Source organism: Protopterus annectens, chromosome 3.part1 (assembly GCF_019279795.1).
Source record: "Protopterus annectens isolate FY-2018-M chromosome 3.part1, PAN1.0, whole genome shotgun sequence".
NCBI classification, from domain to species: domain Eukaryota; kingdom Metazoa; phylum Chordata; order Ceratodontiformes; family Protopteridae; genus Protopterus; species Protopterus annectens.
Window position 1 is genome coordinate 917,665,070 of NC_056732.1, and position 26,894 is coordinate 917,691,963.

Consider the following 26,894-nt stretch of genomic DNA (forward strand, 5'->3'; position numbering starts at 1 on the left):
CCTTCCTAGCACTATGCCTTTAGTTATTGGTCCAAAATCTCCTCTTTGTCCTCTACCTCTCTCTCTTTTTCCTTCTACCTACTGTTAAACGTTCTGTTGCACTTCTTAATACTAATCCTCAATTCTTCCTCCTTTTCTTACTTTCTGTTAAGCTAATTTCCAAATATGTTTCATAGCTCTTTAGGTGATGCTGCTAGTAATTACCAATATTTTATTTAAATATTTTTTATTTGCTGTTTACTTGAAGACCTCTGTTGATTACTTGGGTACCTCTCTTTACTATGGTCTTTATGTAATTGTTTCCACTGCTTTTCTCCCTGGAAAAGTTTTATAACTCATTCCATAGTGCTGCTATTAATTAATGATAGTCTATTTACAATTTGTATAGGTGTTCATTAATTGTATACCTCTGTTTAACATTTTCTTTATGTAATTGCTGGAATTTTTTTTAGCTTTTCTTCCAGGGGCCTTTGCTGAAAAGGGGCAGCTTTCTGTCAATTCAGACAATCCTGGTAAACAAATGCAATACATACTTAAATAAAGTAAAATAAACTACTTCCCAGATTTAATAAACTCCATGTAGGAAGAGTGTTATTCCTACATTGAGTGAATTATGTCCTTGCTCGCATCTCCCTCTCGGCAGTGCACCTTGCATATTAAAGAAGGCTCTCTACTCAGGGGGAGCCGTATGCATGGATACTGAATCAGTGCTAGGGAGTGTGTTACAGTGCTCGCAGATCTTTAACATGGTCCCTGCATGCTCAAAGTGCCATATGGCACTTTACAATAAAAAAGGCATCCTTGGACACTTAAATGAAAAGAATGTGAAGTGAATGTCATGTAGGGGGCATGTTACAGTGGCTGTAACACACCCCCTGCACTCTTAAAATGTCATAATAAAGAAAGTGTACTCAGACACTTAAATGAAAAGAATGTGAAGTTAATGTCATGTAGGGGGGATGTTACAGTATCTGTAACAAACCCCCTGCATTGTGAAAGTGCTGGATGGCACTAAAACAATACAGAAAGTGTCCTTGGACACTTATGTAATAATTTGGAGGTCTAATGTGTGTTTTAATTAATGATTAACTTTTCTTTATTACCTTACTGCAAAATTTAAGAGTAGCTGAGCGGGTTTGCATGGTGTGGTGATTTGCTCAGCAGTACTTAAATGTATCGAGAAGCTATATAGAAATGTATAGCTAAGATCTTCACAGCTAAGTAAACTGAGTGGTTAGAGTTATGGCTTTGTGTGCAGTAGGTGCATGATTAAAAGACAGAAAATTCAGCTTTTACATCAGAAAGCATTTGTATATTAATTTTTATTTTTATTGATATTTGTTAACCAGGGTAGTGTAACTGGTGCAGAATCCCATTATCAGTGGAGATATGAGGTGAAAACCACCATTTAAACACAAGCGTCCAATACAGTACAGTCACACCCCAAGGTAATGTAATGAAAGCACATGGGGGGGGGTAATTTAAAGTAAAATACATACACTTAATAATAATGTATCAATAATGAGCAATTAAAATCCAGTTCTTATTTTGTTTTAAATGAAAATTTTGTTTGCCTTTAGCTCAGTTTTGTTAAGCACTGCTAAGCAAAGCTAAACAATGCTTAAATAGGACTTGCCTGAGCAATACTTAGCAGTGCCTAGCTCTGCTCAGTTGGTTTGAACATTGTTAAGCATCCCCATTGTAAGCACTCCTCAGCTCAGTTGAGTGGATTTGTGCACCGCTAAGATTGCTAAGCATTTGTCACTTTAAGCACTGATCAACTCAGCTTAGTGGGTTGGCTCACTGCTGAGCAGTACTTAGCATTTTTAAAAATGGTCCAATGACAGCAAAGGGCAGGAATATGGCCTTATTTAAACTGCACAAGTGGGAATACAGGCAGAGCCTCTTAGAGTTTGATCCCTGTAGGAACTATGGTAGGTGCAGGGGAGGGAGCATGCCTTTGGGTGCAGTGCTGGGGCATGCTGGAGTCCAGGGTCATGGCTGGGCTCCTCATAAAAAAAAACCATGATGACAGACTGCTGCAGGGCCAGTACCAGGGCTCAGAATTCAAGTCTGACGTCTGGGACCATCTAGCATGTGAGCTGTCCAATGCCACTGGCATCCCCTACACTGGTGAGCAGGTCCATCATCATTACAATGACCTGAAATGGAGGAAGGGGCATTCTTGGCCCAATGGATCCAAGATGCTAGGACCCGGAATGCCCCAGAAGTTTGTAGGTATATCAACTGGTGATTTATCAAATTGTAGTATGAATATCTGATAAACAGTTATGCAGAATGGTGTGTTTTTCCCTCACAGTTGCAGAAGAGAGGGCTCATAACATTGAGGCCCATGCAGGATGACTGGTGAGGCTACGCTAACAGTGTAGTGACTACAGATAAAACTTGCAAAATATATATATATATATATATATATATATATATATATATATATATATATATAGTCCAATAAATAAGAAAGTGTAATTGTATACCACCATTAGGTATAATGTGTTCTGAGTGTACTGAATAAATGTGTTGTTAGACCAACAGTGATATAAGTGACTAATGCCAGGTACTGTGTAATACAGATGAAGGCAGCAAACAAGTCGCTGTTGATGAAAGAAAGCCAATACTGTAGTAATACTGTGTAGAAATGAATCTGTTAATAAAGTACTCTGTGATTGCTACTGTGAAAGTAATACATCACATTCATTCATCATCTACAGGATATGCAGTACAACTGAATTTAGAATTTTGAATGTAATAAAACACTGTGTCATGTCACCCTACATAAAGCTTATTCCCACAAACTGTTGTATTTAATTTTATTTATTTATTTTATTTAACATTTGTTGACCGGAAATGTCCGACTTTCAGTGGAGGCCCGGGGAGAAACGCTCCAGATCTGGTCTGTTGTTGAAGAAATATAAGTGTGTAGGTGCTACACAGCAAATATGGCTATGAGAGCATGAATTCACTGAGGTTTGTCTGATAACCAGCTGTTATACCAAACTGTAGAAGTGGAGCTGTAAAACATGATACAATGAAAAGTGATACATGTTCTGCACTAAGATCTGAACCTTGAATAGCAATATGTAATGTATTATAGTGTGTTCCCTGCAGCATTGTCTTGGGTTAACCTTTGCATTTCAGCTATATGTATTCCTGAATGTAGTTATGCTGATGCAGGCAAGTATGAGACTGTAATAGGTGGATGCTGCAAATATATGATGTGCAAATGTGTATGGGCTGGGTATGCAACCCAGCACCCTGCTATGGTCTGTACAGATCACACATAATCACATCCACTAGGGGTTAAATGTGTACACCTCCATTCAAAGTATTAATACATAGTTAACTATCTATCATGCATGACACTGTGACACTCCACTTATATTACAAGATCAGACTTTGTAACCAACTGAGTTGCAGGCACAAATCAGTCAAGTAGTGAACAGCAATGCCCCAGTAGTTCAGTGTGATAAGAACTGGATATGTTGTTCATTTTTGCACACACAGACCATGGTTTGAATCCAGGGACTGGTACTAAGATGTGTTTAAAGTTACACACAAGTAATCCTGACTATTTGTAGAAATAGTAAGATAGTGTCAACAGATATTTTCTACACATGGTTCACAGGTAAAGAACTGTTTGCATTATCTGTATAAAGGATATACTGATAAACTGTGTACAAATGTTCCATTGTCTAACCCCATGCCTACAAATGACAGCAGGATAGTTATATACACCATGCACTCTTCTCGATACATGTCTCTCAAGTGTCACTCTGTCACAGCTAGTGATCACTGTTGCCAATAACCTTGCTCACAGATATAAATCAAGTAGAAGCATGCCATTAGCACACTCACACAACATCAGTGCAGAGTACACCTTGTTAGTCATATATGTAACCCTGACATGTATGACTCCCCTCTAATCATGTACCTAGAGTTGTCACAGCTTGCCCCATAGCATTCCAGGTCGACAGATTAACAGGTATGTATGTGCTACAGCAGCCTTAAGCCTCAGGTAAATGTAAAGTGAGGGCAGACCTGTAAAGTATTGATCAGTACTGTTGTGAAAAATATAGTCTATACAGTTGGTAATGGACTGTTTTTCTCTCCACCCCACCCCTTATCTGCATCAATAATTATTATTCATATACTACGGGTATGTTGTTCTCAAAACCTAATGTTGAGACTTGTGTTCTATTATTGTTCATATATTTCATTGGTTGCATACTAACATACCTTGTTCAGATTCCATTGTTGGTGACCTGTTACAGTAACTGTTACTGGCATGCTGTTAAAATAATGACTGTTATTCCATTTATGCATGTGTTCTGTTTGCTATGCAATTTTTCCAATTCTGTTGTTGTGGATTCATTGGAACAGCCATGCATGCTGTTATAACTAATAACGAAATGTTTTGTTCATGACTAACCAATACACTTTGACAAACCTCAACATCATAGCATGTTTGGGTAGGCAGATCCCAGTGGATCTGCCTGTCCTGCATCATCCGGCTGTGGCACAGGGTTCCAGCATATCTAGGACCCAACCTTGAGCTGTCCCCTCTGCTGGTCCTCCATTACTCTTAGGTGGAATAGCCTCAAGGGATGGGGCTCGTCCGCCCCCTGGGGATAGAGAGGACCATGTCACCCAACATCATTTCAGAGGTATGATGCACAGGGTCATCCAGCAGGACTTGGGTGACTGCCTGCACCAGATCGAGGGCAGACTAGCACACCTTGAGGGGCAGGCTGGCCTCATCTTCCAGCCCCCAGCACAGCCACTTTGGGGGCCATGAAGGGGCAGTGCTGACTGCCTATGAGTGGGGACCTCAGTCCCACTGTTTCCATCTGGGGGTATGTGGCCTTCTGATTCCTAATCACCCTTCCTGCCCATGGTGTTTACCCTCCTCATGTGTCATACACCACCCCTATCTGCTGTCTTGTCTGTCTGCAAAAGCAACCTCTCCTACCCAACTTACCTCCACAAATGTACCTACAACCTTTCCCTAACATCCCACTCTCATCATAAAAAAAGGGGGGAAGCATCTGTCTCCACAAACAAAATCTCATCTCATACATAGCTCTCCATTTTGCCCCCCACATACACTGACGTTAATCAATTTACCCTTGAATTACTCAACAAATGTATGTTGCCCACACCCCTCCTTGTGTGGTGTGAGGCTCTAAATTCCAAATTGTCCACATCATTCACAACTGTTGTTGCATAAGAAATGGAGAGCTATGGTCCTTTCCTACACCTGTCCTGCACATTCCAATCTGCCTTTCATAATGTTTTTCCCCCTGCTTGCCTCCATTTCGCCAGTTTCCTATCACCCTTTTTTTTTTTTTTTTTTTTTGAAAATAGCACAGGTTTAAACAGGGATAAGAGACACTAAGCTAAGCTAAGCAGGACTAAGTAACGCTTGGCATCACTTAGCATCACAAGAATTCATCAGACACCTCCAAAACCAGTAACAAAGGAACCCAAAAGGCAAGGCAAGGTGAATTCACACTGCACTTTAATAACAAAATTCAGTAGTTTAGCACTTTCATCCCTTATGGGACTTCATCAGAGCTACTGTTAAAACACCAAAACCTGCTTAAATAGCCAATTAAGGTCACATGAAAATAAAACATTTCAAAAACTAAAAGTGGCATTCACTAAAAATTCACACAAGTAAATGAATATAATAATACAAGGCTAAAATTATTATTAATAACCATGTTGTAAAAAGAAATAGTGTAATTAAATATGAATAGAACATCGCAAATGTAACATTCAACTGTAACCCTACAATTCAACACTCCTAGCTCTTAAGATGAAACACAGGGGCAATGGAGCAGGTATCATTCAAACCAGGGGCCACAAATGAATTAAACCTAAGCTGCCACAAGAGCTCCCTAACAGATGATATTTTATAATCCTACCCCTGGCATCTCTTTTCAATTGTTCAACTAAAAAATACTTAAAAACATGGGAAGGTGATTCCTTTATATGTCTAAAAAGTGCATTGGTATCTTTACACTTAATAATATCCCTCTCATGTTCACAGATTCTATCCTTCACTCTCCTGATAGTTTTGCCAATGTAAAACACAGGACACATTTGGCAGCACGTAGCATAAATAGACCAGTTAGTATCACAATTGTATTTCCCTTTTACTCTGTCTGCCCATTCAGTTTGAACTTGTCCCCCACCAAGATGTGTTGACAAATCCTACAATGACCACATTTTGACATTCTACTTATATATGTTCTACAACAGCCCTTAACGTAGAACTGAGTATCCCTCTCCATTAAGTCCTTAAAGGTGGTGTTCATTTGGTACACAGTTGTTGGTTTATCTCCCAAATATTTCTGTAGTTGGGGATTAAATGAAATTAGTAACCAATTGTGTCAAAGCATTTCAGCCATGCTAAACAAATCTAAGGTAAAGGTTAGTACACATGGTTTAGAAACATCATTGTTGGTAGTGCCTGTAGTTGAATCAAATACTATAGCAGGGGTCCCAGGCCTGTTGCTAACATCACCCTCAATGCCCCCCCTGTGTCCTGTAACTGGAATAATTAAAAAGGGGGTAATAGATTTTACGAGATCTTTTATTGGCCACATTGTCTCTGATTGGAATCAGAAAATCCATTTGGATAACCCTGCTTGACAAACGTATCCAAAAGTTTGTCACATTCAGATCTGAATACACTATCATCAGATACCATTCTGGCCAGTCTTACCAACTGACCTTTCACCACAGACTTTTTTGAAACAAAGGATGTCAGCTGTGAAAGTGAAGATAACTATTGGAAAATGTAGGTTTATGGTAAATATTTGATTCAAAACAACCCCTCTGCACATCCTTAGTTATTGACACATCCAAAAATACAGCACTCTCTACACTAAAAGAGTAGACAAATTTAAGAAAGGTAGTTGAGTTGACATATTCAATATATTAATTTCTCTACATTCCCTCAGATTTACTATTCATCCATGCAGGACTAGCTTAGTCCTGTATGGAGGCGGCCGTTTAGGAGCAGAACGGCAGCGCGCCATGCATAGTAATAAGGCACACTGCCTGAGCTTCTAGTCTTACACAGAGCATGTAATAGTACAGGGGGCATGTCTGAGAGCAGAACTCTCAGAATATATACGCCCCCGCAATGAAGAACAGCAGAAAGGGGTATGAAATGAGCAAGACTGCTCATAGTTGTCCGCATATCCCCACCAACAGTCCCCCTTGTGTACAACAGCAAAAGTATACATAAATAAAATGAAGAAACCCTATTTTTTTAATTAAATATCCGATTAAAGCTAAACGGAGGTGCGTGGGTGTGCCCATGGCTTAACTACGGTTAATGCAGCTTAAATGGCTGAATAGGTTAACAAGGAAGATATATGCAAATTAAGCAGCATAGCAATAGTGTAGTGGGCAGATCATTCACCTTACGAGCAGCCATTCCTGGTTTGAGTCCCACTGCAGTACATTCCATTTTCCATGGCAAAGCATGTTATGAGTAATATTTATGTTGCATAACCCACTAAATAACATATTTTTATGAAATGGAGTACTGCAGTAAATGCACATGTAAGGTGTCAGTGTCATAATGAATAAAGCACTAGTATTTATTTATTTTATTTTATTTTACATTTGTTGCCCGGGCTGGTCCAGCTGGATATATATCCATTTTCAGTAGAGGCCCAGGGAGAAAAGCTCCACAGATAAACAACAAAGATGTTTTACAATGTACAAGAAAAAGTATTACAATTTGAATAATGGGTAAAAGTATGAAACGAATTACATTAAAACATAATACACCTACATATCATTTTTACAGTATGAATATCTAAGGCAATTACCAATACTTTGTTAAGATACATTCATATCATTGGTTATTCTAGTTTACTCCAGTCAGTTACTACTTCCAAGGGGGTAAGCAGTAGTAGTAGAAAAAGGAGGAAGTATAAAGATAGACAAGAAGACTACTTTCAAGGATACATACAAAATCTATGTAGTTCAGAGTGCATATAGGTGCTACAACTTCAGAGGGGAAGACAACAAAGAGTGGAAGAAAGTAGAAAGTCTAGAGATAGCAGCAGAAAAATCCATAAGATTAGTCTGGGTAACAGCAAGGGCATAGCCAGTGAGTTTTAAGGTGTTTCTTGAGACTTTGTTTAAAGAGTGACAAGGAGGGTAGTGAGGTTAGGTCAGATGGCAAGCGGTTTCATTGTTTGCCAGCAGTATTGGAGAACAAGGAGTCCCCAGCCAAGTTATTAGAATTGGTGGTGATAGCTAGAAGTTTGTTAGAAGAGCGTAAGGGATTAAGATTTCTATAGGGTGCTATAAGGTTGTTCAGTATTAGTATGTTGTTGGGTTGGTAGAAAATCCTATGAACAATGGTAAGTTGGGAAAGTATCAGAATGTTTTTTAGTTCGAGCCAGTCTAGCTGATGAAGGTTAAGACAGTGGTGAGTTCTATATGGGTTTTCAGTGGCAAATCTAGCAATACTATTGTAGGAGTTAGTTTAGTAAGATTATTTTTTTTTAGATTTGTGTAAATGGGTGCAGCATAAAGATGAGTTGAAATTAGATAGGAGTGGGCAATAGTAGTTCTGGCTGTTGGAGTTAAGAAGGGTTTTATCCTATATAGGGAGCCCAGTTTTTTATTTACAGATTTAATGGTGTTATTAATGTGATTATCAAAGGTGAAGTTATTATCAACTGTGATTCCTAATAGTTTGGTGGTAGATTTGGGGGATATAAGGGTGCCGTTATTGGATCGGATGGAGAAATCTATGGGGGAGGACTTACTGTTTGGTGTAAACAGTAGTAGCTTGGTCTTTTTGGTGTTCAAAAGAAGGCACCATTTCAAGAACCATGACTCTACTGTGTTAAAAGCTGTCTGGGTTAAAGTTTGGACTTCAGATATAGAGTTGGCAGAGCATATGATCGTAGAATCATCAGCATATTGTATACAGGTGGGTTGAAGGATAGCTACATGAAGGTCATTGATGAATAAAAAGAAAAGTAGAAGACCCAGAATAGTGCCCTGAGGGACTCCAAGGGAGACTGGCAGGTGGGATGATAGTTGATTCTCCCAAAGAACTGCCTGTTGTCTATTACTAAGGTAGGACTTGAACCAGAGAATTGCTTTGGCATCTAGAGAAAGGGATGACAGAATATTTATGAGTAGGAGGTGGTTAACCATGTCAAAGGCTTTTGACAGGTCGATAAAGAGTGCTGATGAGAAGGTGTTGTTATTATGGCTGTTGTTAATGTAGTTGGTGAAGGATAGGAGAGCTGAGGTGGTACTATGAAAAGGCCTGAAACCGTGCTGGCAGTTTGCTAGAATGTTATGCTGAGTTAAGTAGTCCATTAGCTGATGGCGGATGCATTTCTCTATAATATTTGCTAATGGTGAAATGAGAGCTATAGGCCTGTAGTTAGAATAGTCATTAGAGTTACCTCTTTTATGTAAGGGGATAATGTGGGAGATTTTCCAGAGATCTGGAATGATTCCTTCAGTTATGGTGCGATTTATCAGGATGGATATAGGATAGGCAATTACTTTAGCTGCTTGTTGAAAGTATTCAGATGGCAACTCATCAGCAGAGGGGGTACAAAGCTTAAGTTTGTGGATAGGTTTTTGGATGTTAGAGGTAGAGATCGGTTGTAGTTGGAAAGTTGGCTAAGCAGGTTTAAACACCAGTAAGCAGTAGTAAGCATATTTAAGCACTAGTAAGCGAGTTTAAGCCCATTTGTGTGGCAGTAAGCAATGTCTACACAGGTTAAGCAATTCTGAAGCTAACTCTCTATAAGCAGATGTAATGGCAGATTACCAGTGCTTACCATCGCGCAAACCCATGCAAACCCACTTACAAATGCTCCAAAGTGCCTTAATCACTCTGTATCCAATGGCTCTTGTTCTGCTCATCAACAAAATAAACAGCCATGCAGGTCTCGAGCCCAGGACCCTATACCCTCTAGTCACAGAAGTTAACCACCAAGCCATCACAAAAGTACAGAAGAATGAGGTATCAGCAAACAAGTCTTCACCATAGTAAAACCAAACTGAATCAGTGAAAGGAATCAGTATACAGACATGTGTGCCTTAACCTACTACATAACATAAACATGTGAACCAGAGTACACCAGTAAGGCCAGAAGTCAGCTGTAATTTTAATAGTGTGTTGAGGTCCCCAATAAACACAAGGACCCCATAGAGTGTACGTACACATGAATCATGGATACCAGGTATAAATATACGGTGGAATGAATAATAAATCGATGCCAAAAAGGAAGTATAATGCAAAGTCTAATGTAAACAATGCTAAGTACTGCAGAGGCCAGCATAGGAGGTGTAAGCAATGTGTAGGCCAGCTAACTCAATGTGCCCAGTGTTATATCCATTTAAATAATGCCAACCCTAGATAAGCAGGTTTTCCCATAGCTTAGCTTTTTCAAAATTGGCCAATCACGGAAAAGTGTGGGAAAGTGGCCCTACTTAAACCCAAGAGGCGGGAATACATCTCATAACTGATTGTACCTTCCCCTTGCAGGCACAATGGCAGTAAGGGAGAAGGTGTGCACTTTCGGGCACAGCAATGGTGGATTCAGGAGTCCAAGGTCATGGCAGGACTCCTTGTCAAAGACCATGATTAGAGACTGCTGCAAGATCAGTACCATGGCTCCCAATATAAGGCAGAGGCCTGGGACCATCTCACCCACGACCTCAACAGTGCCACTAGCATACCCCAAACTGGTGAGCAGGTCAGGCATCACTATGCTGACCTGAAGTGGCATAAGGGGGACCTCTTGGAGGAGTGGCTCCAAGAGGCTAGAGTGGCAGGGAATGTTTCAGTCGTGTGCAAGTATCAACTCACTATGTGTGTAATAATTGCCAGCTCAGGTATATCATGGATAGATATGACTAAACATTCCTCTTATGTCACCCACAGCTGCAATGGAGTGGGCCACTAACCAGGAGGCCCACGTCAGTTGCCTGGCAAGGCTGCGACGTGAGGCAGGTTAGTAATACTCATACAATTACTGTCATAGGAAATAAAACTAAAAGTAGTAGTAAATTAATTGCCTGTATAAAACCTGTATAGTTCAGTGCAAGTACTGCATACACTAGAGATTATGGCAGGAAGAGTCTCATATCATTTGTATGTCAATAAAAGTGTAATAGCCTGACAATAAATGTCTAACTGCTAGACTGCATGTGCATACTCTGGTATCATATGGCAATGTAGATTAGCAATCATGTAATAGTACTGTAGTATTAAGCACTGTTACCCACAATGTGCACCATAAATTGAATGTGTAGGAATGCCTGTATATGACAGGTGTAATCCCCAGAGGCCATTTAGTATAAGTGAGAGAGACATAGACAGACAACAGGGAAAATGCAGACAACAAAACCCAAATAGCATATGCAACTGCGATGTGAACTGTTGTTTTTTTTAGCACACACAGCCATGGTTTGAATCCTGCCAGTGGTAGTACTCTGCATACAGCATCATACCCCACAACTGTACAGAAATGTCCAGAATGTCCAGTAAAGTGGCCCATATCTGTTACCTATCAACTTGTCCCCCTGCAAAATCAGTGGGATGATCCCAGATATATAGGCAGCAAACAGGAAATCCAACTGATTGACACACATCTGTGAGAACAAAGCTGGTACACTAGCAACTCCCCAATACCTTATCAGACTAAAAAGCCATGTATGTTCCATTTACATCCCAACTTGTCAAGCTGTGGTCAGAGTGGGTACAGTAACAGAGTGAGATGTATGTGCATAATAGTTATGTGGAATCTGGTACTGTGTGTGGGAACATTCAGGTAGTGCTAATAAACATTTCTCCCACAGGTCTGTCAGATAAAACACTGTGCCCAGGAATAGAAGAAGAATACCCAATACTGGTACTGTTTACATTGGTATAGTATGGTAGCACGACTGACGTAGGTGCTCTGAATAATGAGGTATTACACATCACTGTCACCCACACTGTCCTACAACATATAACTGCCTAGGAAATCTGTATATGAGTGTTGTAATACACATCAGAATGGAAAAGCACATGGGATTAATAAGACAGGACACAGATAGGAGATACAGAGCAATATCTATATAGCAGACACAACTGTAATGGACAATGTTTAAGTTGTAGCAGACACAGCCATGGTCTGAATCTTGGGAGTGGATGTAGGCTGCATACAGAATCATACCCCAGAACTGTACAGAGGAGGCCAGAATGTCCAGTATATGGGCCCATATCTGCTGCCCGTTCCACTGTCCCCCTGGTAAGTCTGTGGGATGATCCCAGATGTTTAGCCAGCAAACAGGGAATAAAAGTGATTGTCAAACACCTATAAGAACAAACCTGTAACTTTAGCAACCCCCAAAACTGTTAGGAGAGTAATATTTCAGATATGTCCTATCTACACTCCCATGTTTTCAAGCTGTGACCAGAGTGTGTACAGTAACAGAGTGAGATGTATGTGCACAATACTAATGTGTAATCTGGAAGTTTGTGTGGTAACAGTCAGGTAGAGCTAACAAACATTGCTCCCACAGGTACATCGGATACGAACACTGTGCTGGGAAATACAGGCCATTATAACCTGTACTGGTACTGTTCACTCTGGTATTGTAGAGAATTGTGAGTGTTGCAGTTTCTCTGAATAATAAAGTTTCACTGATCACTGTCACCCACACTGTGCTACAGAATATAACAGTGTAGAAAACCATGTGTATGTGTGTGTCAGGTCACTAAAGGTGGAAGAGGGCAATATTCTAGATATGTCCCGGTATACCAGCATGTAGTCAACACATAGCCAGAGTCTGTGCAGAAAGAGTTGAATAGCTATGTGCACAACATCAACCTGGAATCTGGGAGTATGTGTAGAAACAGTTAGTTAGTGTTAACAAACATTCCCTCCACAGGTATACCAGGTAAGAGGTGTATACAGCAGGTAAAAATAGATCATGTGTAACAACGACAACAGCCAAATCACTGTCCAAACTAAGGCTATAGGGTAGTGTAGTAAGACTTGTAAGGTACAGATAACAGCAATGACTAGGAAAGTAATGTGTACTACAGGAATATAGTAGCTGTTAATTAACATCTGCCCCCCCACCATATCTCCAACAATAATCAACATATCACCCCAACTGGTATGTAATACACCTATGTTCTGATACTGTCCAATTGTTTGATAAATATATGAATGGTTCCCATGCATGTGCTATATTGAATTATTCCAACATTGGTGGCATGGTGCCATCAATGTACCTGCATGCTGTTCTTATTACCACTGTGGTCCCATATATGCATGTGTTCTGTTTGCTATGCAACTTTCCATATCTGGTGTCTGGGTTAATGGAAATATTTATGCATGCTGTTATACCTAACCCTGGAATGTGTTGACTATTACTAACCGACATATGATGATGAAATCTAAACACTATAGCATACTTGGGAAGGCCGGTCGCTAATGTTACAGGATAGTCTGCAACATACCCTTAGTCAGGGATTTGAGGTTAGAAACATAAATGGATGTAGCCATGTACTGATAGCACTCAACACACACACACTACCAGTGAAATATCTGACACAGGACCTGTGTGTTGGACAGACAAAACATGATAGGCACACCTCTGGCCACCAAGAGGATAGGCCCACAGTTGAGGCTGATGCAGACAGACTGTATTCCAAGGTAAACTAGTATGTACACACAAACCCTGTAACACCAGCACTAGACAAAGCAGAACACAACTCTACTCACACTCTGTCTGTAGTTCTAGAACCTCCTACAAATATGTAGCTTGCCAGAGTGTGCCGGCTCTCCTGTAAGTGGATAAAAATAAAACTAAAACTAAAACAGAAAATCCAACAGAAAAGTAGAAACGAACCAGGCAGTACCAACAAGGTTGCACGGACTGTTTATTGTAGTAAGCGCTTTCGGTCGAGGTAATCCCCCAACCTTCATCAGACATACACGAAATAACAACCATAATCCCTTCTTTTAACATATGGCTTAATGAGATTCCATTTTAGTTAATTGAATAATCCATTAATTATACTTAAAGAGCCCAGCTATAAGTATGCTGTGTAAAATAAATGCAAGAAGGCTGTAGTTTTTCCCAACAAAACAACACAGAACGGCAGCCTATATTTCCCCAGGTCTTAATGAGTATGCATCATTAAAAAGCATACTAAAATTAAAAGCATTAATGAGGTGATATTAGTGTAGTTGGCTAGGTTCATGGAATAATTATCAAATGATTATCAAACAAATATAGTACAATATAATCTATATAATAATATCGTTACAAGTAGGATATTCATTGGCGAATGTTAACTTTTTCTTGTTTGGTGCAAGTTTGTGTTATTATGTTATTTTGTTTTATTTATATTGTTCAAATGCTGCTAAAAATGAATTTTAACATTGGAGTAAAATATGACATTATAGTGTAGGGTTGACAATTTATTATTCTCAATCAATTCAATGTTTTAATTTAATGTGATGTCATTTTATCATGAACTAATATATTTATATATTTTACATTAACCTATAGTGAAATCATGGCTTATATGTATTTTATATCAATATTCATTTATATGTACAATATTCATGGTTTTATTTATTCTGTTGTGTTGTTGTGTTGTTTTGTTGGGAAAAACTACAGCCTTCTTGCATTTATTTTACACAGCATACTTATAGCTGGGCTCTTTAAGTATAATTAATGGATTATTCAATTAACTAAAATGGAATCTCATTAAGCCATATGTTAAAAGAAGGGATTATGGTTGTTATTTCGTGTATGTCTGATGAAGGTTGGGGGATTACCTCGACCGAAAGCGCTTACTACAATAAACAGTCCGTGCAACCTTGTTGGTACTGCCTGGTTCGTTTCTACTTTTCTCTTGGATCTCCTGTAAGTGGTATTGCTACCTGCTGTCTGTAACATTGATGCCCACACACAGGAAGGATGTCCATCACACAGGAAAGGTAAAGGGACCATGTCCACATGATGTAGAGATTTATAGTACATGGTTGCTATGACAGTGGAAATTGGAAGTACTACACAGTAAGTTGCATGCAGTTAACAAGTGGAGGACACTGACTGGTGCAGAGGCCATCACCTGTTCATGTGCATCACCTACTAAAGCCATGCTGCAATCTATTCAAAGCAGATCAATCCATTTACTGGAGAGAGAGAGAGAGAGAGATTTTACTGGAGAGAGAGAGAGAGAGAGAGAAAAGAGAAAGAAAGACAAAAATCTTCAAAATAAAAAAGCCTAAGGCAAAGGCTTTTAGCCAGCATTCATTCATCAAGACATCATTCTCACAACAGGTATGTGAAGTATATATACATGTAATAGAATGTAGTACCTGGTCCATAATAATGGGATAGATGATGTGGAATGATTTATTTGTGCCATCAGGTGTTATTGTGATGATGTTCAAGTGAACAACTGCTATGGACAACAATGTCTGTCCCCTTGTGTAGTGCACCATAGCTGTCAACTATGCAGGTCAGCACTGACTGACAAGATGTAAGCCATCATAGCGTGTGTTGTGTAATGTGAAGTATGTATATTATGTGGCCAATAGCTGGTGGTGGAAGTAATACCATTATGATGGACACGTGGGTCCCATGGCCCACCACTGGCAGGATACTCAGGTTAATCTCTGATACAGCATGCTGGAATGCCATAGGTGTGTAATAGGGATACCTGCAATTGGGTCCTACATATACCTCCCTAATGTCAAGCCGTGTCCATATATGGCACCTGTCTGTGTTGTAGCAAGGCAGAACAGTGCAGCTGTGAAGGAAGGTGCTGTGAGGTTGTGGAGCTGATGTCTGAATGTACCCCACATATAGCTATGTATATCTGTACGGATGTCACATATATAATATATAAAGATATATATGTATATCAGCATGTATGTCCACAAATATACAGATACCCATGTGTAGACATATATATGTGCACATATATACATCAAATATATCTACACATAGATATATACCTATATGCATGTCTACATATATGCAAACACACACACAAACAAATATGTATGTAAAGACATGTCCCTTATATTACTATCACAGTGATGTGTGCTATGTGTGAGGCACCAGCACACATAGCAATACACACAGATATCTACAGCTGGCAGTGTGTGCAACATGGACGGGTATGTCACATGTTAGTCCCTTGTTGGAACTACATTGCCCCTGTCTGTGAAGTATGCAATGGGAATACGGGGAAGTATGGCAGGTACACTTGTGGAGGTGGTCAGGATTGGTAATTATAGAGGACAGTCTACAGGGGTGTTATGTGACACATGTGGTGGGTAAACACCTCGGATGGTGTGTGTGGTCTGTGATGTGGACACCCCATGGGCCCCAATATGGGCACAATGGGAACAAGCTTCCCACCCACTGCTACTCAGAATAGCAGTCCACTTTCTGAAGGTGCCTGGTCTGAAGGCTGAGCAGGAGGAGCATGTTGGCCCTGTGAATGTGTACTGGGTGCCTCAGACTGACATAACATATCCCACATGTGTCTGTAGAGCCCGGTATAGAACAGACCATAGACTTGACCTCAGGGGACAGGAGAATGTCTGTGTCTGCCCTGAGGGGGGGCAACATCCCCTGGGTGGTTCCACCTGATGATATTGCTGGACCAGTACATGAGAAGGCCCCAGGATGGGACACACATGTGATGTGGCCAGGTATCATGGGCAGATGAGTTTGGAGAGGTGAATCTGCTGGCCAATAGAACATATACATGTTATTGTGTCACTGTTATAGAACATGTTTTGGTAGTAATAGTCTACACAATCCCAGTACATGTCCAACAGCATGCATAGCTATCCCCAATAACACAGAATGTCAGATGTGTAGCAATCCCAGAGCAGCCATACCACTGGAATATATGGAACTGTTGTGGCCCTGACAATGGCATGCAGGTGAATAGTCTTTAACAGGCCAGCAAGGATAGTATCCACACTGGGGACATGGCTACAATCACATAGCAGAATGTGTGATACAATACAATATCTGTCCCACTTGTAGGTAAGCTGTAGCCATACTTAATGAGTTGTGTGTACAGTTTTTTGAAGCTGATATGGTGAGGAGGTATCACCGATGTGTATTATGAACTGTGGTAATCTTGCTGTATGAGTTGCTCAGACCTGTTTCCATCTTTATATCTTTCAGCTAAGATGGCACGTGCATGGTTGCCCACCTATTCCCAAGTGGAGAATGATGTGGTTATAATACACTTGATCTAGCACTATCCAGTACTGTTTGGCAGGGCCTCACATTAGCAGCAGGAGTGGACCGCCCTGTGGAACGACCTAGTCCACAGGGTCAATGATGTCGGACTACACGACTGCAGTTATGAGCAGGTCTGGCATCATTGTATTGACCTGCTACGCAATGCCCGTCAGCATGCTGCTGCAGTCCAGGGGGATCACCTCGCCACAGTGGGGGCCATGACATCCATCCCCCCTGACATGTGTGGAGGAGCTCCTGGCCAGCCTCATGACACCTGCCCGTCCGGACAGCCGTCCACTGCTGGACTCCTTCGTGGTGGTGGGTGTCATCCACACCAGCCGAGGAGTGTGCGGGTAAGGACATAGGGCACATCAGTAGACCACTGTTGTGTATACATCTGCATCGGTACAGGTAGACATCTGATATGTCAAAGATATATTGTGTTGCTGCATTGTAGTGATAAACACATGTCCAGATGTGGTAGTATTGTGGGAATGTACTGTTAATGTATTGTAATACTGCTCCCTCCCTGTAGCACTGCCACAGGTGTGGCCACTGACATTGCATCTCTCACCATCTTATATAGATCCCTCTGAGATACCACCAAGGCAGCCACCTGTAGCTGGTGAGTATGTTTTATGTAGATGCTTGCCAACACATCAGGCATGTAATGCTGATGTTATATTCCATGCAAACATCTAACACACCTACCCTGAATGCATGTTGTAAATGTGCATGTATTGTTGCTGTGAAATACACGGTCTCACAGGGGTGACAATGATGGGGTATTGGAAGGGTATGTCAGACACCTGCATGATAACTAACATCCTGTCATTGTGGAATGTGTCCACAGGGAGTAACATACTGGTGGTAGACATGGCCTACAGTAGGGACATGTTTGGAACAACACCCATATACAGTACAACACCAGTGTATATACCTGTAGGACAATATTATGAGACACATTATGGCACAAGACATTACAGTAGTCCACATTATCAGCTGTGTCTAAGCTGCAACATGTGGTGTTCAGTGTATGGGACACTGCAAAGTGACACACATGTGTAAGGCTTACTTGTCATGCATCTGCATAAAAGCTGAAGGAAGGGGGTTCAGAATGACACACCAGTGCACTGCAGCAGGGATCCTAAGGATGCTAGGAATGGCTCTATCTGCACATAGTCAGGGTCAGGGCCTGTGGCAGCCATAACCCTACCCACACAGCAATAGTGACAGCAGTGTGTGAACACCATGGGATGTGCACATGAGTAGACCTTGCAATCATGCAGAATAGGGGGACATGTGTAGGGCAGGCTGAACATACACTGGCAAATGCAGATGGCCCACACTGGTATGCCTCTGCCAGGAGCAGTGAGTGCTGTAGTACACAAAACAAGAGGTACGATAAACCATCATGATAAGGGCGTGCACACATATGCCCACACAATGTGTATGCATTGTGGTCAGCAGCCACACACCTAACACAATCTGTAGACACTGTATGTGAAAGTACAGGACTTACGTCACATATTGGGCTCATGTACTGCTAGGAAATGCGATGATGTGGTCCCATGGCAGATCAAGGATGTGTGTGTCAAATCAGTAAAGGTCTGTACACCCCCCATAGCCATAGTATGCTCTGATGGTTGTCAGTGTAAGAGTTCTGGAGTGGTCATACATGGTCTGTTGATGTTGACAGCTGTAAATCAGGCATCAATCATTCACCATGCACATCATGTCCGGGCATACAGAGGGGGCATACCGAATGACAGCAGTGAGGCCATGTAAAACCACTACATATAGGTCAGGCAGGTAAATTAGTAACAGGCCGTGAGTTGTGGCCACTTGTGTGGGCATTTAGAGGACTGAGATGTTAATGAGTGGTATTAATGTGTGTATGTTAACAAGTATGATGCAGGATGGGGTAACACATGGACATATACGTGGGACTGTCTGTAAAGCCATGGACAGGTAAGTATTACGGAGGTGTGTGTGTGTGTGTGTGTGTGTGTGTGTGTGTGTGTGTGTGTGTGTGTGTGTGTGTGTGTGTGTGTGTGTGTGTGTGTGTGTGTGTGTTTGTGTGTGCGTGCGTGTGTATGTGCATGTGTGTGTGTTTGTGTGTGTGTGTGTGTGTGTGTGTGTGTGTGTACTGTTAGGCAATGCTGTACAGGTTTTAAAGTGCATTTATTGTTTTCCCCCACAGGTGGCGAGGTGGGTCAGGGTCCCTCCTGCATGCAATCTGATGTTGGTGTCCATACAGACACCAAAGATGATGATAATAACTTTGAGGCACAGGTGGGGTTGTCAGGGTCTGACACTGTGCCAACATTTGGCATCCCCCTTTTAGCCACCCCAACCCTGCACACAATTTCAGTGCCTACACATACTCCATCACCAGTGGCCATAGCAGAGGAACAGCTGGCATTTGGTGGCCATGCACAGGGAAGTGTGGTAACCATGCCTACTGTGTCCGGTCACAGCAGGCATAGCCAGATGGCCAGCAGGGCACAACATAGGTGAATGTCCCAGTGTGCTCATGGTAGGGCCACTGGACATCATGCTCCTGGCATAGGCAATATAGCTGGTACCAGCAGGCACATGTTTCAGGCTGTAATGGTGGTGCAGGCATGTATGAAATGTTACACCAGACACGGCCAGAGGCTGCAGAAGGCTACTCTCACATCTGTAAGTGACAACCTCCGTGAACTGCTGGGCACCATCCATGCTTATACCAAGCACATGGATAGATGGCATGATGAGATGATGGGCCTCATTGGCCATGGTATGTCCATGCTTCAACATGTGGTGGGGATGCGGCACCACCCATGAGGATGTGGGCCAGCAACACCAACAGCTGGCAGATTACGTGGATGTGCTAGGACATCAAGGGCTCCCATAGTGGCAGTAGCAGCCCTGGCAGTGCGGGGGGTTTGCTGTCCACACCACAGCACAGCAGCCCACGTGCATGCGGTCCTGGCCAGTTCCAGGAAGGACCTGGTACCACTGGACAATTGTCATCAGCAGGTGAGAGTAGCACATTGAGGCCTGTACCTGGACGTGCCCATGGAATCCCTGGCAGCCACAGTCCACATGTCCATGGCCTGAGGCAGTGAACTGCACACCCTGCCAGGTTTGGTCTGCAGCTGTCCATAAACACCTGTGTAGGGCAGCCACATGGCAGAACTCTGTGCGTGCATACCAACACACTATGCAAAGACACTGAGGGCAACCCCATACCTACACACACCACATCACCTTGCCCAGCTCTCCACAGTACTCCCCTCACCCACATACATGGTGTCAAATGTATGGCCCACCCTCGGCCTCTGGCAAACCAACATCACACCCTGTGCATATGATGATATCTGTGCCCCATCCCCGTCATCCATCCCATCAATGCAGGGAGAGGCTGATATAGTTCTGAAGCACACGGTGACTGTACAACAGTGTAACACAGTACTGCAGTGTAACATGTTTTATGGAGTAGAGTGTAATGCATATATGGCAGGTAGTGTAGCCATCCAGCAATGATGCCTTATAGCTGTTAATAACACTGGTTGGATGTGGTCTCTTTAATGTTATCCATTTGTGTTGTAGGTGTACATGTCTCAGCACTAGGATGCACTTTGCATATGATGATACCTGTGCCACATCCCTGTCATCCATACCATCAATGCAGGGACAGGATGATATGGTTCTGATGCACGTGGTGACTGTACTACAGTGTACCACAGTACTGCAGTGTAACATGTTGTGGGGAGTAGAGTGTAATGCATATATGGCAGGTAGTGTACCCATCCAGCAACGATGCCTTATACCTGTTAGTAACACTGATTGGATGTGTTCTCTACACTGTTATCCATTTGTGTTGTAGGTGTACAGGTTACTAATCTGGTTACTGTCTGTGCCACATGGACAGGTGGCCCACTGAGGTGTGTTTACCCTGCAACTTGATGTAGACCCATCCACATACACGCACACTGTTTGGCAACACTGGGAGTAGACCCCTACCTAGCTATGTAGTGCTACTGAAGTGTGTGGCTTATATTGCACACACCACACAGCATTTAGGGTGAGGTGTGTCCCAGGTTACATGTTACATGCAAAACATCCCCAGACATGTATAGTAGCTAAGGCCTTCGATACAATACCCCACTCGGGTATCATTGAAAAACTCATCAGCTTAAATGTCAACCCATACATCACAAGATGGGTTGCAAACTGGCTGAGTGACAGAACCCACAGGGTCAGAGTTGCTGGCGCCATGTCAGACTCAAAGCCTGTCACAAGTGGTGTCCCACAGGGCTCAGTCCTGGGCCCACTCTTGTTTGGCATCTACTTTTCCGAAGTACAAGCAAACACAGGAGGGTTATGGCTGACAAAGTTTGCAGATGACTGCAAACTGGGCGCCATAGTAGAAAACACATCTGATACAGATATCCTTGAGAAGGGTCTCACAGAAACGGATAACTGGTGCCAGAGCCACGGCCTAAAGTTAAATGCCAAAAATGCATAGTCATACCCTTGAAAAACAAGGTTACCCCTAGCTACCAAATAGGTGGCAATCCACTGAGCACAGAAGAAGTTATCAGGGACCTGGGGACCCAGGTTGATAGTAGTCTGTCATTCGACACCCATGTAGCTAAAGTAGTTAGGAAGACCTTCTACATTGCCCACCTTATCATGAAGGATTCTCATCTAGATCAAGGGAGGTCATAGTCTCCTTTACTCATCACTCATCAGACCAATGATTGAGTACAATGCCCCATTCGAATGTATCTGACCCGACACTTGCAGCAGCTGGAGAGGCCACAAAAGTTCCTCACCAAAAGGATAAAGGGTCTCAAAATCTGTCTTATGCTGCCCGACTGAAAGAACTCCAGCTCTATTCAGTCGCACTTGCTCAGAGGTGACCTTTGCCTAACATACAAGGCCATGTCAAACCCAGATTTGATGAATATGCTTCACCTCAAAAAATCTAGATCCATCAGAGCCACAAGGGCGGGAGACTTAAACCTTGACACGGCTATTAATAGGATGTGCTGGAGGGATAGATTCATCACCCAAAGACTCCCTATGCTGTGGAACAAAATCCCGGTACATGTGAGGCAGAGTACCTCGTTGGCCTTGTTCAAGAGAAATCTTGAGCAATGGATGGGAGATCACAGATATACCCCAGGGATTACCTCAGTGTCACTGCTCGACAGAGGCACAGCAAAATAATGGGTATAGTTCCCCATACTAAAGGGGTGGCGTAAGCCACAAAACGATGGGCTAGGCTTGTAAATGCCCTCGGGCAGATAGCCTAGTATGAACCTATGAACCTATGAACCTATAATAGGGGATGTGATGGGACAATACGTAGTGTGACATATCATCATATACACATTTACAGACACATAACAGCCAGACACACATCTGAGATACCAGGGCCTATCTCTGCTAACTAACCTCACCATTTGTCCAATGTGTTACAGGTAGGCTGCACATATCACATGCATAACTGGCTTGGATTGTGGTAACAATTACCTGCATGGTTGGTGGTGACAGTGGTAACCATAAAGTGGTACATGGGATATATACCGGGTGTACCTTGGTGTAATGACACTGTACACAGCACCCACATCCCCCAGTGGATATTGTGCTCCCTGAAACCCATGATGACACTCTGTCACACCCACCATCACACATTGGTCGCAACTGCAATACAACCCATAGTATACCCCAACAGTGGTACTACAGGGATATGCATACCATGCACATGCCACACATGTAGTAGGGTGTTGCATTGTCATGCCTCACCTATGGGCAGCAGCAACACTATCTATACTACTGTGTGGCGATGGGTATTGTAATAGTAGTATGTGGTCTAGGAATGCTGTCCCCTACAGATATACAGACATGCACACCTACACACACACATGCCAGAATACAAGGGTATCCCATGCCTATCACCCCATTTGTAAAACACTGTTGTGCTGGTACTGCAAGGCTCATGTCCCATACAGCAGCAGCCACAAGTGACTATGGCAATGGGTGTTGTGTTGGTTGTGAAGGCCCTCATGGAATTACCAAGTGCAGGTATGCTAACACACAGACATTGCTATACTCAGTCATGTACACGTACATGCCTATTGGACTGATGGACAGGGTGCCATGCCCTCTGTAGCCCACTGCAACCACACCATAGTTACTATCATTGGTGAATATGCAGGGTACTACCATCATAGCAGCTGTTGCCTAGGCAAGTGTGTGTGTGTGTGTGTGTGTGTGTGTATGTGTGTGTGTGTATGAGACATGGGTTTAGAGTGTTCTCTGGGTAATACTAGGGTTGCTAACTTTGTTTGCCTGGCCTTGATATCACATGTATGGGTATGGATTTGCACCCCAGCCTCTCGGCTATTTCACGTCTGTTATCCCTGTACGGTGAACATTGTATATAATTTACAAAATCTGCTGAACATTGACGCCAGTGGTTACATACTCACAACCACCTCCAAACAAGATACAAGTTACAAACACAGACACACACACCTGTCATGTCTGGGATTGGATCTCCTACCTAACTAGTTGGTTACTCTACAGCACTATGCAGTTATAGGACACACCACGGAGATTACTGAAGTACTCCTTCCCCAAAGGTGTATTTCATATTGGATGACATCAGCAGAATTGCTAATGTAGGGCATTTGAATTGTAATGAGTGTGGCTAGGCTAAAATGCATTGCTCTCTGCACAGGCATTGAAATGCCCGCAACCGACATGTGTGGGTATAGAACCCCTAACAAAGTTCTATACCACACTACAATAAGAAGCTGTTATAGAAAACACCGCAGGAATTACTGGAGTACTCCTTCCGGAAAGGTGTATTTCACAATGAATGACATCAGCAGGATTGCCAAAGTAGGGCATTTAAATTGTACTGAGTGTGGCTAGGCTAAAATACTTGCTCCCTACACAGACATTGAAACACACAGAAAACATCCACAACTGACATGTGTGGTATAAAACCCCTAACAAAGTTTTATATCACACTATAGCATGAAGCTGTTATAGGACGCACCACAGGGATTACTGGAGTACTTTTTCCCCAGAGGTGTATTTCACAATGAATGACATCAGCAGGATTGCCAAAGTAGGGCATTTGAATTGTAGTGAGTGTGGCTAGGCTAAAATGCATTGCTCCCTACACAGACATTGAAATACACACAAAACATCGACAACCAACATGTGTGGTATAAAACCCCTAACAAAGTTTTATATCACACTATAGCATGAAGCTGTTATAGGATGCACCACAGGGATTACTGGAGTACTCCTTCCCCAAAGGTGTATTTCACAATGAGTGACATCAGCAGGATTGCCAAAGTAGGGGATTTGAATTGTAGTGAGTGTGGCTAGGCTAAAATGTATTGCTCCCTACACAGACAGAGACATTCACACGCACACTTGTCATGTTTGGGATTAGAATTCCTACCTAACTAGTTTATCACACTACATCAGTATGCAGTTATAAGACATGCCATGGAGATTACTGGTCTACATCTTTCCGAAAGGTGTATTTCACAGTGTATGACACATCAGCAGTCTTGACACAGTAGGGCAATTGGATTGTAGTGAGTGTCACTTGCCTAAAAGCATTGCTCTCTACACAGATGGTGACACACACACACACACACACACACACACACACACACACACACACACACACACACACACACACACACACACACACACACAGTTACCATGTCTTGGCTTAGAACTCCTACCTAATTAGTTTATTACACTACAGCAGTATGCAGGTATAATATGCACCACAGAGATTACTGGGCTGCAGCTTTCCAAAAGGTATATTTCACAGTGTATGACATCAGCAGCCTTGACACAGTAGGGCAATTGGATTGCAGTGAGTGTGACTAGCCTAAAAAGCATTGCTCTCTACATAGATGGTGACACACACACACAGAGTTGCCATGTCTGGGATTAGAACTTCTACCTAACTAGGTTATTACACTACAACAGTACACAGGTATAGGACATGCCACAGAGATTACTGGGCTGCAGCTTTCCAAAAGGTGTATTTCACAGTGTATGACATCAGCAGCCTTGACGAAGTAGGGCATTTGATTTGTAGTGAGTGTGACTAGCGTAAAAAGCATTGCTCATTCCACAGATGGTGAGACACAAACACACAATTGCCATGTCTGTTATTAGAACTCCTACCTAACTAGTTTATTACACTACAGCAGCACAGAAGTATAGGACGTGCCATGGAGATTACTGGGTTACAGCTTTCCAAAAGGTGTATTTCACAATGTATGACATCAGCAGTCTTGACAAAGTGCTGCATTTGAATTGTAGTGAGTGTGACTAGCCTAAAAAGGCATTGCTCTCTACACAGACAGAGACACACACAGATGCCATGTCTAGGATTAGAACTCCTATCTAGTTAGTTTATCACACTACAGCAGTACGCAGTTATAGGAAGCGCCACAGAGATTACTAGCCTACACCTTTCACAAGGGTGTATTTTAAAGTGGATGACCTTAGCAGGCTTGTCATAGTACAGCTATGGGGAAGGCAGTGTCTGTGCATGACCATAACCCATTCATCTAGAGGTTGACACACCACATGTGGGCACATGCAGGGTTATAATCCACAAGGACATGTATACAGCTGTTAGATGACTACTTCCTTGTACATTCATGTTGCACAGCTAGCACTTGCACCGCATAGTCCATCATGCTGACAGATACCAGTGGCTAAGGTCAAAAGTGAGTGACATCCGAAACTCATGTGGTTGTAGCCATTTGACTGTGTGCTGGGTGGGACATGCCTCATAATGGATGGCCCCTTTTGGCAGTCACTCTATTCCACACATCTGTGTATGTCTACTTTTGGCTTATTATAGTGTGTTCTCCTTGGATATATGCCTGTATTCCTATCCAGTGTGTGTGCAAAGCATGAGTGCTGCATACTGAGGAGTGTCTGCACTAACATCTGTAAATGCCAGATATGTCTGGTCCACTGTTGTTTGCAGACATGACCTTCATTTGTTTAAGCGTGTGAGCATGCCCAGTATGACTTTTCGGTATGTTGTTGGCTGATATTGCCCTCATTTCTCTAAGTGTGTGAGCATGCCCAGTAAGCCCTTCTGTATTGCATGTGTGGATTGATTCCAGGTAGTTTGCACTGCAGTGCAGACATTTGTATTGTACACCTACAGATAGCATACTGTTTCTGCAGGGTGTCTGTCAATCATTTGGCAATATGGGGACAAACTGTGCAGGGGATAGTGTGCACTGTAGGTGATTGTGTCTGTGCTGCTTCAGCTGCATAGTACTGCTGTTAGCAGAGATATTCAAACATGTGTGCTGTTATACACAGATGTTTTCTGTCCTCATGTACTGTCAGGTGGACATTCTTGCTCACAGTGATGACTTGTGTTACAAGGGTGACTGCAGCTTTGTCCGGTATTGTGGGCAGACACCTACATATTCATGGCAAGTTATGCCATTCTGGAGGTGGTGCTGCAGACACTTGATGCTGGGTTTGTGTAATGTTCAGCACCTTGGTACAGTGCTGGC